Source organism: Teleopsis dalmanni, chromosome 2, assembly GCF_002237135.1.
Source record: "Teleopsis dalmanni isolate 2A chromosome 2, ASM223713v2, whole genome shotgun sequence".
Lineage (NCBI taxonomy): Eukaryota > Metazoa > Arthropoda > Insecta > Diptera > Diopsidae > Teleopsis > Teleopsis dalmanni.
In genome coordinates this window covers 110,147,601-110,160,994 of record NC_051847.1, presented here as the reverse complement: position 1 = coordinate 110,160,994, position 13,394 = coordinate 110,147,601, and positions in this window count along the sequence as shown.

Sequence of the window (13,394 nt, the reverse complement as noted above, 5' to 3'; positions counted from 1 at the left end):
CTCAGCTGAGTTATAATATTTGTTGTTATTCAACTTAACCTTTAGCATTTTAATGCGAAAATTATTTTAAATTGATTTTTTCTTTTAAACTACAAAAAGTCCACATGCATTACTTATGTTACAAATATTTTCATGTTACTTCAAATCCTTATAAGCAGCGTTTATTTGCTGCTTCTCATCACCCATGAAGTAGATTTGCAGAAATTTGGGATCATTATTGGGCATCAGCATTAAAGAACCAATTTGGTGATACACTTGGCCCTGAATCTTAAGCGTTGATTGAAAATTGCGACCAATCTCATTCTGAACGATTTTTGTTGTTCCAAATGATGTCATTTGAAAGCACGAATTGAATTTGCGAATTTTACGAAAAAAACAATTTAGATTGAGATGTAGCTCCAGCCAATAGTGCTTTCAATGGTTCTAGCGGCGAATTCAATAGTGGCAATACAACTTTTCCAGATGCACAGCAGAAACCGGCCGATTCACCTTCGTATTTGAGTGCATGACAGTGTTGGCACTGTTTGTTCATAGCACCGATTACAATTCGTGAATGTGACGAATAGTCGATATCCGACTCATATTCATATTGTTTTTTTTTGTACGTTATATCAAAGAGTATATATACATAGAGTGTGCATCACTCAAAAAATCTTAAAAATGAAGTGATGGCAATTTCACAAAAATCGGTCGCAGAAATCGGGGAAATAGTATTTGAGTTATTTTTGTGTCATATGGACTCGTTGTGACTCAATTTTTAATTTTTCAGCTTTAACATGCGGGAGAGTTTGGAGTGTTTAAGCATTTTATACTTAATGAGTTTTAAAGCAATTTGTATTGCTTTTCTGCGCTCTGAACTACAGTTGTTGGTATTTTTATGTAGAAAGGTGCATTTAACAATTGAGAAATCAAGAACAGCAAGTAATGAAAATATCAAAGGAATAAATGTCTGCAAAAATACCAAAAAACTTATTTTTTGTTCACAATCCATTTTTTTTCATTCATAATAGAATTTTCTGTAAAACCGAAAATTACAGTATATTTTGTAAATTATTGTATGTTATTCGCAATTGTATGAAATTTTGGCGAAATTTGAACCCATTTAATTTTTTATCTACTAATTGAAAAATGATCATTTTTTATATTTTTTACAGGTTAGGATATTATTACCAATTTTAAATAAAAACATGTTTAAATTTTATTAACAGTAAAATTAAAAGTGAAAATTTGCAAAAATTCCCCGTGTTTTTACGACTTTTTTCACTACAATCTGCGATACCCAAAAAATGTATACAAGTTTTCCATAAAATTTTTTCCACTAATAGCCAAATGTTAAAGGTTCACAAAAATTTGTTGTTCCCAGTCTGTGTTTTGTATATATTTCAGATCTCAGAAATTACTGAATAATTATGCAAAGTATGAGCTTCAGTAAACTTCATAAAGTTTAACAAAAAATTCAATAAGTAATAATATAAGGACAGTTATTATATTATAAATATTGATTACGATAGCGACTATGATAATATAAGTGCAAACTACCTGTTCTTGTTGCGCTATAGACCACCCCGCTAATCCTTCTTTTATTGCGGTTTTGTTTTTAATTTTAATAGTTTATTGTTTTTTATTATTAAGTTATTTTTATTTTATTGCTTATTATTTATTGTAAAGGTTTTTAGAAAACAACATATTTAGGTAAAAAATTGCATCATATATAAATGGTGACTTATAATTTATAAATTCAATTATTAATATTATATACATACGCTAAGAAAGTTGCCAATTGTGAAATAAGTGAGGATAATGATAACAAGTGCCTTGATGATGTGCTTTCTTCTTCTTTGATAGAACTCTATGAAAATAACTCTAGGGTGTCTCGTAACTGTGCAGTAGAAGCCTCCTCTGATCAAGAGTGCAATGACATCGAAAATTGTATTATATCAGATGCATTTTCCAATTCAAAGAATATAAAAATTGATTTATTGTCTTTAAGATACACAATAGGCTACGTAGCTAAAAAAATACTTTCAAAACTAAATTGTGAAGCTTGCAATATAAACTTAAAAAAAAAGGATGAAATTTTGACTGCTCCAAGTGAGCTTTTCATCTACTATAAAAATTATAATTCTCTTTCAAATTTCGGTAATCTGTTTGCGCCATCAGAAAGTTTTTTCAATGTTTCTTGTAAACATGTCGAGGTTTTTAAAAATGTATTCAAGAATAAACCAGATGCAATTGGCATTAAAAGTTTAATAATAGAAATGTGCAAGAAAAAAACCCCTCAGTGGTTTAAAAGGCCCTGTAATGAACATCTAACCCAGCTTCTTGATTTTTTAATTCTGATAACTTTTCAAAAATGATTAAGAAATATGTTAGCTCTACAATTCAAGTTAGCACTTAATATAAGATCAATTAATACTCTTATTAACAATAATGTAAAAGAACTTAGCCAGAATTTAGTCATAAAAATATATAGTGAATTTATATTTTTTTTAAATGTTAAGAATAAGAATATTATTAAAATAATTTGTATTTTTAAATAACCAAACATTGTAAAATAGATAATTATATTCTTAGAATTAATTAAGTTAAGCAAGTGTCAAATTAGCGAATATTATATAAGTACATATTTTACATTCTTAGAATTAAATTAAATTGTAATATTGCAAATATCAGTAAAATAATAAAGAACAAAACATACAAAATGGTTTCATAAACGAAATATAAACATATTTAAATATACATATAAATTAAATAAAACGAACATAATATAAAATGCATATATGTATATACATATGTTTTTATATCCAAGAGGGCATATTTATAACCAAAAGAGCGGTTGAGTGTGATAATGTGCACATATCAATGAAAATTCAGTCTCTTTGCACACATATTGTAAAAGGACTCAAATATTGAGTAATTCCTGGGTTTTTAAAAAACCAGTAAAACAAAATTTTTGTGACTAATTTCACGTCTTTTATTTTATATTGTAAAAATTTATTGCTTATATAAAAAAATATTATTAAATGATTGATTTTTAGACTCTTTGGGAGGTCAACTAATAATTAAATATCATTTAATGACACTTTTATGCTTGCAAGCGAATTTAAATTAGCGGTAAATGTAAATATTAAGAAATATCCGTAGACTTTTTCTGCTTCAAAAATTGCTACTTTCACATATAATTGTGTTTTAATTTTTTTTTAAAGAATAACTGTTTAGTTTTAATATTGCAACTTTATTGTTGTTTCTTTGGTTAAAATAAATCAGGAAATAAAAATGAATTTGAGTAAAAATTAAAAAAGTTATGCGTAATTTTAGAAAAGTTTTGTAAATATCCGTAGACTTTTTCTACTATGTGTATATGATACATTATTTTTTATTGTTTATATGTATAAATTGCTTTGTTTAAAATATTAATGTATATTAACACAAAAAATTATAAATTGATCAATATCCCGTGAATAACCATAAAAAATAGTAATGAATATTAATATTTACGTTTTTATACATATTTATTAACACATGTTTATTAATAACTATCTTAAAATTAATTCACTTAAACTATGTATTTTGAACAAAATAAATAAATAAAGTAAGTAGTTATGGTAATAAATAAATTATAAATAAATGTTATTAAGCCTGTATTAGGGCAAATTTTTAATATAAGATCATATAACAATTTATACCTTAGTCGATTTCACTTTCTCTACCATCCAAAGGAATTGCTTACGAAGTAATATAAGCAGAATAAAGTGCAGCAATTCAATTCGATGAAGTCTGCAGGCCCCAATAAACCAACTCGGTAAATTATGGTAAAGTAAACAGAAATTTCTTAGAGTTTTTTTGCAATGCATTTATGTTAAAAGTTTTCAAATTTATTTATTTTTTTATTATACATCTTATAAAATGTTCCCAATGGTAATAGCAAATTTACCTAATTTACCATACTCGAAATTCTGGTAAACACCAACATTCGCTGCCATACGGACATAATTTATAATTTTCCTCAATTTACCATCAATTACTCGAACTAGCACACGGTCAATTACATACAATTATTTTATTATACCTGATTAAACAAAAAAATTGAAATTGGTTTCATTTGCTTCAAATGTTCCTAAAATATGTTAAGATGAAAAAATATTCATATTCTTCCAAATAAAAGTACATATGTTTATAAAATACATATATATATGTAGGTCAGTAAACTTCCAAACAAGTAGGGATGATTGTCTTATTTGCATTATGAAGTGATATTAAATGCATGCAATTTTTACGTGCTGCTTGCTGGTGCCAAGCATTAATTGCAAAAACAAATAATTACACCAAAAACTAATTTGACTCTTTTCTTGTACTGCCTGCCTTCGTAAACAAGCAAATCTGTTTTTTGTTTTCATTTTTGTCCTTCATTCATTTATAGTAAAATTTTTAGAAAGAACAAGCACAAGCGCAGCCGATCTAGCAGCAGCGCAGAAAGAAGAAATATCTTCCTTCCGCCCTCCCGTGTCTGTTGCTGAAAATTTAAAAATTGAGTCATTGTGACTCTATAATATTTTTACTCAATGGTGCAACGCTTTGCATTTTTTGAGTGTTTTCAAAACTTTGCATAACCCAATTCTCAAATTATTGCTTTATGTTCTCAATGAGAGAAAAATGCTCAAAAACTAATAAAAATTTGCAAAGTGAAAAGTGTTGATGCAACAGGGCCATGCTCGTTCAATTTTACTTTGTATTTGACAAACTTCTGTAAAATATGATTCCAAAATTTGCAGTCGACATTCTAAAATGTTAACATCCACAAACGCTCTTGTTCTTGTTCGCTCTTGTTTTAGTGACGAGAGTTGCTCAGTTACTGAGTCATTTCTTCGATGAGTCATTTTTGCAAGTAAAACAATAAGTATAATTAATTTCCAAAAGAGTGTGATGATATGCACGCAATTGAGTCGAGTGTGTTTAAAAACCGCTGAATACGAATTTCACTCAAATGCACATGTGCTCGGGTACAAAGTCCGAATAGCGAACTATTCAAAGTGCCGCTTTTTTAACCAAATAAACAATTAAGACAGCTCTCGATGCCGCCCGTCCTGTCACGGTCGCCAAAAATGTTGGATATTTAATTACTGTCCCAGAGTTACTCAAAAAATCTGACGGGACATGGTGCAATAATAGTAGCGAATCTTTACAATTACTACTAGATACTCACTTTCCGGGATCTTCTACTTCGGTAGCTGCATCCTCAGAGTGCCTTAATCTCTCACCGGTTAACTCTATTAAGGTTAACCTGCAGATCGTCAAATGGGCTATTTTTAGTTTTAAACCCTACAAATCACCAGGACCGGATGGTATTCATCCAATTGAGCTCCAGAATTCGTGGGAGTTAATACACAACCGGCTTTTGGCAATTTTTAGACATTGTTTCTTATTTAACTATGTCCCGATTAAATGGAGGGAGGTTAGAGTAGTTTTTATACCCAAAGCAATAAAAACCTCGCACCATAACCCCAATGAACTCCGTCCTATAAGCCTCTCCTCTTTCATGTTGAAGGCTCTTGAAAGAATAATAGACGTAGAAGTAAGGCGTGCTGTAAGCCCCAACCAGTGGTCCCCCTCACAGCATGCCTACACTAAGGGAAAATCTACAGAGACAGCTCTCCACTCCCTCACTTACAGAATAGAAAAATCCATAAAACTCAAAGAATTTTGTGTGGTTGCTTTTGTAGATATTGAAGGGGCCTTTAACAATATACTCCCGAGTGCAATAGTAAGCGCGATCTCGCGTCTGGGTGTTGATGATGCGCTCATTGGCTTTATAAATCAGCTGCTAACTGGCAGACTCATTGAAGCAACGATGGGCTCATCAACGGCACGCAGAAGGGTAAATAGAGGTACCCCCCAAGGAGGAGTACTCTCCCCTCTCCTTTGGAACATAGTGGTGAATGAACTGCTAATACAACTGAAGGCGGAGGGATGCGAAACTATTGCATACGCGGATGATATTGCGATAACGGTCACCGGAAAATATACTACCACTCTTAGGGATATTCTACAAAATGGTCTTAATATCCTAAACAATTGGACACAAAAATGTGGCCTTGGGGTGAATCCCAATAAAACTGAAATCGTTGTTTTCACAAGAAAACATACGGTCCCGAATCTTTCTCCACCCTCTCTACGAGGTTCTGTGATACATGTGAAGGAGGAAGCCAAATTTTTAGGTATAGTTTTCGACAGGAAACTCACTTGGAAGAAAAACACTCTAGAGCGTGCAAGAAAAGCCAATGTTGCGCTTCTTCTATGTCAGAAAGCTATTGGTAAGAAGTGGGGTCTTCAACCTCGCATCACCCAATGGCTATATATAGCTGTTATTAGGCCCATATTGATGTATGGTATTACGGTATGGTGGACAGCTCTTGATAAATCTTCGTACTGCTCAGTACTTAACAGGATTCAGCGTAGAGCTGAACTCTGTATTAGCGGGGCGCTATGCACCACACCATCCATTGCACTAGATTTGATGCTTCAGTTACTGCCAATGGATATTATTAGTAAACAAATGGCAGCTTCATCTGCTTTAAGACTAAAAGCTACCTCACAATGGAGAGACAGTGACTATGGTCATGCCTCCATTCTAAATCTTTTCAATTTTACTCCTAAAAACGTTGATTACATCACACCCACTCTCAACTTTGACAGGAAATTTGATGTCGTGTTTCCATCTAGAGAGGTATGGACGTCAGGTGGCCCCTTCTTAGATGAGGGCGTAACCATCTTCACTGACGGATCCAAAACAAGTAGTGGTGTAGGTAGTAGAGTTTTCTCAGAGGAATTGAACAAATCTTCCTTCTTTAGGCTTCCAGATCATTGTAGTGTCTTTCAGGCGGAAGTGGTCGCCATCAGGGAAGCTATAGCTTGTTTGAATGTAGATGATATATTTGGCAGGAATATATACATACTATCAGACAGTCAAGCTGCATTAAAGTCCTTGAGTTCGGTCCAATTTACATCTAGGACGGTTCTTGACTGCTACACATCTCTAAACGAAATGTCGACGCAGCTCAATATTTCTCTAATCTGGGTTCCCGGCCATAGGGATATTTTCGGAAATTGCAAAGCAGACGAGTTAGCCAGAAAGGGTGCTTCAGAACCATACTCGGAGCACCTAGACTATCTGGGCATATCGCTAACATCATGTAAACTGATATTGAGTTCTTTCTGCGCTAATACTTTTAATAAAAGATGGGAAGACTCAACGATATGTAGACATCTGTATGCAATCTGGCCACTTTCCGATAAAAGGAAATCGAAAACTCTCATTGAGATGTCCCGCAAGGACATTGGTCTTCTGGTAGGGTTGATTACAGGGCACTGTAAGCTAGGGAACCATGCTAGAAGACTAGGTCTTCCTTTCAACCAAATCTGTCGTAGCTGTGGGGAGGACGATGAGAGCGCATCTCATCTGTTGTGTTTTTGTCCAGCGAGACAAGAGATATTGTAAAGAAAGCAATTTAAACTCTTTTAAATTTAATCTGAATATTTTAAATTAAATACTTCTTTGTTTTATGACAATTGTTGTTTACCCGTTGAGATCTTAAACACGACTAACTCAGAGCGAAATTGTAAAATTTACAAAAGCGCTTTGAGAGAGCGATTATTAAAAGACATTATATTAATTTCCTACAACACATTCCATTCCTAATAAATAATATTTCATTCATTCCTATTTCAGAAATTTGATCTAAACTTTATTTTTATTATTACTCACATCGTTAAGTTTCTGTAAAAGAGTACATCCCTTTTTATTTCTAAACCTACACAATAGCAATATCTTATATTTATGATAATTGCTAAGTTTTTAATATGACATCATATGTATTTCACTCCTCTTTCAGAAATTTCATGTAAACTTTATTTTTATTATTACTTACATCGTTAAGTTTCTGAAAAAGCTTACATTCCTTTTTATTTTTAAAACTACACAAAAGCAATATTCCTATTTCATTACATTCCTAATAAAAAATATTTCATTCATTCCTATTTCAGAAATTTGATCTAAACTTTATTTTTATTATTACTCACATCGTTAAGTTTCTGAAAAAGCTTACATTCCTTTTTATTTTTAAAACTACACAAAAGCGATATTCCTATTTCATTCCATTCCTAATAAATAATATTTCATTCATTCCTATTTCAGAAATTTCACTTAAACTTTGTTTTTATTATCTCACTTAACTCACATCACTAAGTTTCTGTAAAAGCTTACATTCCTTGTTTATTTCTAAAACTACACAAAAGAAATATCTTATATATATGATAATTGGTCAGTTTTTAATATGACATTATATGTATTTCATTCCTATTTCAGAAATACATGTAAACTATGTTTTTATTATCACTCACATCGTTAAGTTTCTGTAAAAGTTTATATCCCTTTTTATTTCTAAAACTACACAATAGCAATATCTTATATTTATGATAATTGCTCACTTTTTAATATGACATCATATGTATTTCATTCCTACTTCAGAAATTTCATGTAAGCTTTGATTTTATTTTTACTCACATCGATAAGTTTCTGTAAAAACTTATATTCCTTTTTAATTTTTTAAACTACACAAAACTAATATCTCATATTTATGTTAATTTATCAGTTTTTTATATGACATAATACTTCATTCATTCCTATTTCAGAAATTTCATGTAAACTTTGTTTTCATTATTACTCACATCATTAAGTTTCTGTAAAAGCTCACATTCCTTGTTTATTTCTAAAACTATATAAGGCAATATCTTACATTTATAACAATCGATTAGGTTTTGAGATATAGTAAAATGTATTTCATTCCTATTTCAGAAATTTCATTTAAACTTTGTTTGTGTTATTAGTCACATCGTTAAGTTTCTGTAAAAGCGTACATCCCTTTTTATTTCTAAACCTACACAATAGCAATACCTTATATTTATGATAATTGCTCAGTTTTTAATATAACATCATATGTATTTCATTCCTCTTTCAGAAATTTCATGTAAATTTTATTTTTATTATTACTTACATCGTTAATTTTCTGAAAAAGCTTACATTCCTTTTTATTTTTAAAACTACACAAAAGCAATATTCCTATTTCATTACATTCCTAATAAATAATATTTCATTCATTCCTATTTCAGAAATTTGATCTAAACTTTATTTTTATTATTACTCACATCGTTAAGTTTCTGAAAAAGCTTACATTCCTTTTTATTTTGAAAACTAAACATAAGCAATATTCCTATTTCATTACATTCCTAATAAATAATATTTCATTCATTCCTATTTCTGAAATTTCATGTGAACTTTATTTTTATTATTGCTCACATCGTTAAGTTTCTGTAAAAGCTCACATTCCTTGTTTATTTCTAAAACTACATAAGGCAATATCTTACATTTATAACAATCGATCAGGTTTTGATATATAGTAAAATGTATTTCATTCCTATTTCAGAAATTTCATTTAAACTTTGTTTGTGTTATTAGTCACATCGTTAACTTTCTGTAAAAGCGTACATCCCTTTTTATTTCTAAACCTACACAATAGCAATACCTTATATTTATGATAATTGCTCAGTTTTTAATATAACATCATATGTATTACATTCCTCTTTCAGAAATTTCATGTAAATTTTATTTTTATTATTACTTACATCGTTAAGTTTCTGAAAAAGCTTACATTCCTCTTTATTTTTAAAACTACACAAAAGCAATATTCCTATTTCATTACATTCCTAATAAATAATATTTCATTCATTTCTATTTCAGAAATTTGATCTAAACTTTATTTTTATTATTACTCACATCGTTAAGTTTCTGAAAAAGCTTACATTCCTTTTTATTTTTAAAACTACACAAAAGCAATATTCCTATTTCAATACATTCCTAATAAATAATATTTCATTCATTCCTATTTCAGAAATTTCCTGTAAACTTTATTTTTATTATTACTCACATCGTTAAGTTTCTGTAAAAGTTTACATTCCTTGTTTATTTCTAAAACTACACAAAAGGAATATCTTATATACATAATAATTGGCCAGTTTTTAATATGACATTATATGTATTTCATTCCTCTTTCAGAAATATCATGTAAACTTTGTTTTCATTATTACTCACATCATTAAGTTTCTGTAAAAGCTTACATTCCTTTTTATTTCTAAAACTACACAATGCAATATCTTACATTTATAACAATCGATCAGGTTTTTATATAAGGTAAAATGTATTTCATTCCTCTTTCAGAGATTTCATCTAAACTTTATTTTTATTATTACTTACATCCTTAAGTTTCTGTAAAAGCTTACATTGCTTTTTATTTTTAAAACTACACAAAAGCAATATTCCTATTTCATTCCATTCCTAATAAATAATATTTCATACATTCCTATTTCATAAATTTCATGTAAACTTTGTTTTTATTATTATTCGCATCATTAAACTTCTGTAAAAACTTACAATCCTATTTTATTTTTTAAAATACACAAAAGCAATATATTACTTTCAGGTTTTGATATAAGGTGAAATGTATTTAATTCACATTTCAGAAATTTCATTTACACTTTGTTTGTTTTATTAGTCACATCGTTAAGTTTCTGTAAAAGCGTACTTCCTTTTTCATTTCTAAACCTACACAATAGCAATATTCCTATTTCATTACATTCCTAATAAATAATATTTCATTCATTCCTATTTCAGAAATTTGATCTAAACTTTATTTTTATTATTACTCACATCGTTAAGTTTCTGAAAAAGCTTACATTCCTTTTTATTTCTAAACCTACACAATAGCAATATTCCTATTTCATTCCATTCCAAATAAATAAAATTTCATTCATTCCTATTTCGGAAATTTCATGCAAACTTTATTTTTATTATTACTCACATCGTTAAGTTTCTGTAAGAATATACAATCCCTTTTTAGTTTTTAAACTACACAAAAGCAATATATTACATTTATGATAATTGATCAGTCTTTAATATGACACCGTAAGTATTTCGTTCCCATTTCAGAAATTTCATGAAAACTTTGATTTTATTTTTACTCACATCGATAAGTTTCTGTAAAAACTTACATTCCATTTTAATTTTATAAACTACACAAAATTAATATCTCATATTTATGTTAATTTATCAGTTTTTCATATGACATAATATTTCATTCATTGCTATTTCAGAAATTTCATGTAAACTTTGTTTTTATTATTACTCACATCACTAAGTTTCTGTAAAAACTTACAATTCCATTTTATTTATTAAATTACACAAAAGCAATATATTACATTTATGATAATTGATCAGTCTTTAATATGATATTAAATTTCATGTAAACTTTGTTTTCATTATTACTCACGTTATTAAGTTTCTGTAAAAGCTTACAATTCTGGTTTATTTCTAAAACTACGCAAGGCAATATCTTACATTTATAACAATCGAACAGGTTTTGATATAAGGTAAAATGTATATCATTCCTATTTCAGAAATTTCATGTAAATTCTATTTCTATTATTACTCACATCGTTAAGTTTCTGTAAAAGCTTACATTCCTTTTTATTTTTAAAACTACACAACAGCAATATTCCTATTTCATTCCATTCCTATTGAATAATATTTCATTCATTCCTATTTCATAAATTTCATGTAAACTTTGTTTTTATTATTACTCACATCATTACGCTTCTGTAAAAGCTTACCATTCTAGTTTATTTCTAAAACTACACAAGGCAATATATTACATTTATAACAATCGATCAGGTTTTGATATAAGGTAAAATGTATTTCATTCCTCTTTCAGAAATTTCATGTAAACTCTATTTCTATTATTACTCACATCGTTAAGTTTCTGCAAAAGCTTACATTCCTTTTTATTTTTAAAACTACATAAAAGCAATATTCCTATTTCATTCCATTCCTAATGAATAATACTTCATTCATTCCTATTTCAGAAATTTCATGTAAACTTTATTTTTATTATTACTTACATCCTTAAGTTTCTGTAAAAGCTTACAATTCTAGTTTATTTCTAAAACTACGCAAGGCAATATCTTACATTTATGATAATTGCTCAGGTTTTGATGTAAGTTAAAATGTATATCATTCCTATTTCAGAAATTTCATGTAAACTTTGTTTTCATTATTACTCACATCGTTAAGTTTCTGTAAAAGCTTACATTCATTTTTATTTTTAAAACTACACAAAAGCAATATTCCTATTTCATTCCATTCCTAATGAATAATATTTCATTCATTCCTATTTCAGAAATTTCATGTAAACTTTGTTTTCATTATTACTCACATCTTTAAGTTTCTGTAAAAGCTTACAATTCTGGTTTATTTCTAAAACTACACAATGCAATATCTTACATTTATAACAATCGATCAGGTTTTGATATAAGGTAAAATGTATTTCATTCCTCTTTCAGAAATTTCATGTAAACTCTATTTCTATTATTACTCACATCGTTAAGTTTCTGCAAAAGCTTACATTCCTTTTTATTTTTAAAACTACATAAAAGCAATATTCCTATTTCATTCCATTCCTAATGAATAATACTTCATTCATTCCTATTTCAGAAATTTCATGTAAACTTTATTTTTATTATTACTTACATCCTTAAGTTTCTGTAAAAGCTTACAATTCTAGTTTATTTCTAAAACTACGCAAGGCAATATCTTACATTTATGATAATTGCTCAGGTTTTGATGTAAGTTAAAATGTATTTCATTCCTCTCTCAGAAATTTCATGTGAACTCTATTTCTATTATTACTCACATCGTTAAGTTTCTGTAAAAGCTTACATTCCTTTTTATTTTTAAAACTACACAAAAGCAATATTCCTATTTCATTCCATTCCTAATAAATAATATTTCATTCATTGCTATTTCAGAAATTTCATGTAAACTTTATTTTTATTATTACTCACATCGTTATGTTTCTGTAAAAGTTTACATTCCTTGTTTATTTCTAAAACTACACAAAAGAAATATCTTATATATATGATAATTGGTCAGTTTTTAATATGACATTATATGTATTTCATTCCTATTTCAGAAATTTCATGTAAACTTTGTTTTCATTAATACTCACATCATTAAGTTTCTGTAAAAGCTTACATTCCTTTTTATTTCTAAAACTACACAATGCAATATCTTACATTTATAACAATCGATCAGGTTTTTATATAAGGTAAAATGCATTTCATTCGTATTTCAGAAATTTCATTTAAACTTTGTTTGTGTTATTAGTCACATCGTTAAGTTTCTGTAAAAGCGTACATCCCTTTTTATTTCTAAACCTACACAATAGCAACGTCTTATATTTATGATAATTGCTCAGTTTTTAATAAGACATCATATGTATTACACTCCT